This window comes from Mixophyes fleayi, chromosome 12 (assembly GCF_038048845.1).
Source record: "Mixophyes fleayi isolate aMixFle1 chromosome 12, aMixFle1.hap1, whole genome shotgun sequence".
Classification (NCBI taxonomy): domain Eukaryota; kingdom Metazoa; phylum Chordata; class Amphibia; order Anura; family Limnodynastidae; genus Mixophyes; species Mixophyes fleayi.
Window position 1 is genome coordinate 80,536,929 of NC_134413.1, and position 6,000 is coordinate 80,542,928.

Below are 6,000 nucleotides of genomic sequence, written 5' to 3' on the forward strand. Positions count from 1 at the left end.
CTATCTATCTCGTATCTATCTATCTCATATCTATCTATCTCGTATCTATTTATCTATCTCATATCTATCTCTCTTTCTATCTCATATCTATCTCTCTATCTATCTCGTATCTATCTATCTCATATCTATCTCTCTATATATCTATCTCTATCTATCTCATATCTATCTATCTCATATCTATCTATCTCGTATCTATCTCTCTATCTATCTCATATCTATCTATCTATCTCGTATCTATCTATCTCATATCTATCTCTCTATCTATCTATCTATCATCTCATATCTATCTATCTATCTCTCTATCTCGTATCTATCTATCTATCTCCTATCTATCTATCTATCTCCTATCTATCTATCTATCTCGTATCTATCTATCTCGTATCTATCTATCTCGTATCTATCTATCTCGTATCTATCTATCTCGTATCTATCTATCTCGTATCTATCTATCTCGTATCTATCTATCTCGTATCTATCTATCTCGTATCTATCTATCTCGTATATATCTCGTATCTATCTATCTCGTATCTATCTAATATCTATTTATCTATCTATCTATCTCTCTATCTATCTCGTATCTATCTATCTCATATCTATCTATCTATCTCGTATCTATTTATCTATCTCGTATCTATCTATTTATCTATCTCATATCTATCTCTCTATCTATCTCATATCTATCTCTCTATCTATCTCATATCTATCTCTCTATCTATCTCATATCTATCTCTCTATCTATCTCGTATCTATCTCTCTATCTATCTCGTATCTATCTCTCTATCTATCTCGTATCTATCTCTCTATCTATCTCGTATCTATCTATTTATCTATCTCATATCTATCTCTCTATCTATCTCATATCTATCTCTCTATCTATCTCATATCTATCTCTCTATCTATCTCATATCTATCTCTCTATCTATCTCATATCTATCTCTCTATCTATCTCATATCTATCTCTCTATCTATCTCATATCTATCTCTCTATCTATCTCGTATCTATCTATTTATCTATCTCATATCTATCTCTCTATATATCTATCTCTCTATCTATCTCATATCTATCTATCTATCTATCTATCTCATATCTATCTATCTATCTCATATCTATCTATCTATCTCATATCTATCTATCTATCTCATATCTATCTATCTATCTCATATCTATCTCTCTATCTATCTCATATCTATCTCTCTATCTATCTCATATCTATCTCTCTATCTATCTCGTATCTATCTCTCTATCTATCTCGTATCTATCTCTCTATCTATCTCGTATCTATCTCTCTATCTATCTCGTATCTATCTCTCTATCTATCTCGTATCTATCTATTTATCTATCTCGTATCTATCTCTCTATCTATCTCATATCTATCTCTCTATCTATCTCATATCTATCTCTCTATCTATCTCATATCTATCTCTCTATCTATCTCATATCTATCTCTCTATCTATCTCATATCTATCTCTCTATCTATCTCATATCTATCTCTCTATCTATCTCGTATCTATCTATTTATCTATCTCATATCTATCTCTCTATATATCTATCTCTCTATCTATCTCATATCTATCTATCTATCTATCTATCTATCTCATATCTATCTATCTATCTCATATCTATCTATCTATCTCATATCTATCTATCTCATATCTATCTATCTATCTATCTATCTATCTATTTATCTATTTCTCTATCTATCTCATATCTATCTATCTATCTATCTCTCTCTCGTATCTCTCTCGTTTCTCCTCACATTACAATAGGAGTATTAGTATTAGAAGTGAATTAGACTCTTCTGTGTAGAGCAGATGACAGTTACTAGGAGGATATATAATATATTGTAGAACATCCATCAGTCACACACGTTACACTGGGGCTGTGACTCTCCTGGAGGTACAGAGCACACGGACACCGGGGCCGGATCCTGGACCAGGATGAGGGGATTAGTGTCGGCGCCCGGCACGGGGTCATTTATGGAAACACAGAATGTAAATATTTGAAGAGCATTCGGCTGACAGCCGGATGTGGACGCAGCCTGAACCCTGCTCCTGGGATGTATGTACCCTACAGAGACGGGGTGTCAGCTTTCAGTGTTTATTTTTGTGGTGTTCCGTATTCATTTAGCGTGTATATTACACATACACTACAAACATGGTTTCTCAGTATTATTGAATAAAGTTACGGAGACAGAATGTATATTGTGGATGTTTCTGGTTTTCATTTGCAATTGGGAAGAGGAGAAGGAGTCAGGGTCCTAGAGGAGGAGACGGTGTCAGGAGCCAGGGTGCTAGAGGAGGGGGGCAGGGTCTCAGGAGAGAGGGATCTGGAGGGGTCAGGTTCCTAGAGGAGGGGCAGGTTCTTAGAGGAGGGGGCAGGGGTTAGGTTGTCACGGGAGAGGGTCCTAGAGGAAGGGGCAGGGGGTCAGGTGAGAGGAGCCTACAGAAGGGGGCAAAGGGTCAGGGGAGGGATCATACAGGAGGGGGTCAGGGGAGGGATCATACAGGGGGTCAGGTGAGAGGATCCTAGAGGAGGGGTCAGGGGAGGGATCATACCGGGGGTCAGGTGAGAGGATCCTAGAGGAGGGGGTCAGGGGAGGGATCATACAGGGGGGGCAGGGGGTCAGGTGAGCGGATCATACAGGAGGGGGCAGGGGGTCGGGAGGGATCATACAGGAGGGGGCAAAGGGTCAGGGGAGGGATCATACAGGGGGTCAGGTGAGAGGATCCTAGAGGAGGGGTCAGGGGAGGAATCATACAGGGCGTCAGGTGAGCGGATGATACAGGAGAGGGCAGGGTGTAAGGTGAGGGGATCATACAGGGGGGGCAGGGGGTAAGGTGAGAGGATCCTAGAGGAGGGGGCAGGGGGTCAGGTGAGAGGATCATACAGGAGGGGGCAGGGGGTCGGGAGGGATCATACAGGAGGGGCAAAGGGTCAGGGGAGGGATCATACAGGGGGTCAGGTGAGAGGATCCTAGAGGAGGGGTCAGGGGGTCAGGGGAGGGATCATACAGGGGGGTCAGGTGAGTGGATCATACAGGAGGGGGCAGGGGAGGGATCATACAGGGGGGTCAGGTGAGTGGATCATACAGGAGGGGGCAGGGGATCAGGGGAGGGATCATACAGGAGGGGGCAGGGGGTCAGGGGAGGGATCCTAGAGGAGGGGGCAGGGGGTCAGGGGAGGGATCATACAGGAGGGGCAGGGGGTCAGGGGAGGGATCATACAGGGGGTCAGGTGAGAGGATCCTAGAGGAGGGGGCAGGGGAGGGATCATACAGGGGGGTCAGGTGAGTGGATCATACAGGAGGGGGCAGGGGATCAGGGGAGGGATCATACAGGGGGTCAGGTGAGAGGATCCTAGAGGAGGGGTCAGGGGAGGAATCATACAGGGGGTCAGGTGAGCGGATGATACAGGAGAGGGCAGGGTGTAAGGTGAGGGGATCATACAGGGGGGGGCAGGGGGTAAGGTGAGAGGATCCTAGAGGAGGGGTCAGGGGGTCAGGTGAGAGGATCATACAGGAGCGGGCAGGGGGTCAGGGGAGGGATCATACAGGAGGGGGCAGGGGGTCAGGGGAGGGATCCTAGAGGAGGGGGCAGGGGGTCAGGGGAGGGATCATACAGGAGGGGCAGGGGGTCAGGGGAGGGATCATACCGGGGGTCAGGTGAGAGGATCCTAGAGGAGGGGGTCAGGGGAGGGATCATACAGGGGGGGCAGGGGGTCAGGTGAGCGGATCATACAGGAGGGGGCAGGGGGTCGGGAGGGATCATACAGGAGGGGGCAAAGGGTCAGGGGAGGGATCATACAGGGGGTCAGGTGAGAGGATCCTAGAGGAGGGGTCAGGGGAGGAATCATACAGGGGGTCAGGTGAGCGGATGATACAGGAGAGGGCAGGGTGTAAGGTGAGGGGATCATACAGGGGGGGCAGGGGGTAAGGTGAGAGGATCCTAGAGGAGGGGGCAGGGGGTCAGGTGAGAGGATCATACAGGAGCGGGCAGGGGGTCAGGGGAGGGATCATACAGGAGGGGGCAGGGGGTCAGGGGAGGGATCCTAGAGGAGGGGGCAGGGGGTCAGGGGAAGGATTATACAGGAGGGGCAGGGGGTCAGGGGAGGGATCATACAGGGGGTCAGGTGAGAGGATCCTAGAGGAGGGGGCAGGGGGTCAGGGGAGGGATCATACATGGAGGTCAGGTGAGCGGATCATACAGGCGAGGGCCAGTTGAGGGGATCATAGAGGAGGGGGCAGGGGGTCAGGTGAGGGGATCATACAGGGGGGGAGGTTTTTTTAGACACATGAAGATTATGTTCCATTCGTTAATCAGTTAATCTAACGACGTAACCTTTGGATGGGCTACAGGTGTATACAATACCATTTGTGGTTCACTCACCCAGTGATCATCACCCTGTGTCTCCAGGCTCAGGGCAGATACTGATGGAGTACACCAACCACCAGGAGGCGCTGTGCCTGACCCGTCAGATACATTATAACCTCCAATGTGAGTGTAATCAGCTGTAAAACAGAAACACCATCCTGGGCCATGCGAATAAATGCAAAGTATGGTTTGAAATATTGAATTAAATAAAACAATTAGCCACAATTGTAACTTATCACATGCAAATTCCCCCAACAATTAACATACCTCCAACATTTCGAATTTCTGCTATGGGGCCCACAAATGTCTGTCCCAATTTTTTTTTACCTCCAATGTCAGGACTAGGAGAGTTGATTTAAGCCTGGCTGGCCTCTACCATCCCTTATCCAAAATACAAGACAAAATATAAACTAAATATGCCAACCGCGCCCCCTCACGCCTCATCTGAATATGATTGTCCATGTTCCTCTAGGAGGCCGAAAATCCTGCCTATCCCAACCAAAAAAAAACAGGACACCTGAGGGGTAGTATTATTGTACCGTATAAAACAAAACACAAATGTGTCGCAATTGTCATTATCAGAACAGTTAGTTGGTCCTTCTGCCACCGACAAAATGTTATTGAGGGATGTAAATTTAAATGTCAGAATAGTATTATATAAAGAATAATTGGTAACTGTCCTTAATTACCAAGGAGAGTCGCAGATTTTAGGCCAACCTGCCCCGTGTGGCAATTTGTGGCATTGCACTGTGGGGCTTGATGACGCGATCTGTGTAATTAAGCCCCGCCTCCCCAGGAAGCGGGAGGGTGGCCTGCTCTACTGGGAGGACTACAACAGTTTTGGGAGTCCCCCAGACATTCCGTAAGAGTAGGCGAGTATGAAGCATGAGCGACCTCCGATGACCTCCGATGAACTCGGATAACCTCCGAAACGCGTCGTGCAGGATTTAAAGATCTACTTACCAGTCCGTAATAGTGCGCTAAGAACGATACTGACGATTTAGCCGCTGAGACCCCCTAGACAGGACACCCTAGTACAGGGACAAGAACCCAAACAGCTGAAAAGAGACAGACCAGGTGTTAGATAAAGAGACAGTGCAGGCTGAGAGACAGAGGGACAATCCTCAAGGCAAGCGAGTGTCAGCTCTGAGACATACCCGTTACGCATCGTCTAATATATATCCGCTACCTGCACTGTGAGATGGTCTGGAGCCCATCTATACAATATCGGTAGATGTACTGCGCTACTACACCTGCGTCACCTCGTGCAACAAAAGTAGGTATTAAATTTGCACGTGCAAAGATCTTTTTACATTTAAGAACCTGACGTAAGGGTCATATTCAATGGCATTGTGGTGACATAATTCATTCAACCCATCTGTAAATAGAGGTATTTCAGAGGCTATATGGTGTCAGCCCTGATGTGTCTGTGATAAAGGTGCAGGACCTGTAGTGAGACCAGAGATTACATCCCAAAACCTGACTATTCAGGTGAAACCTGTCTCTCGACAAATAGAGTCACAAAATCCCCAAATCAGGTAACAACCAGCCGGGATTCTGCAAACTAAAAGCAGAAGAAGGATAAAGATGTTTTTTTAAAGTTACAACTAATTAGAAAAGCAAATACC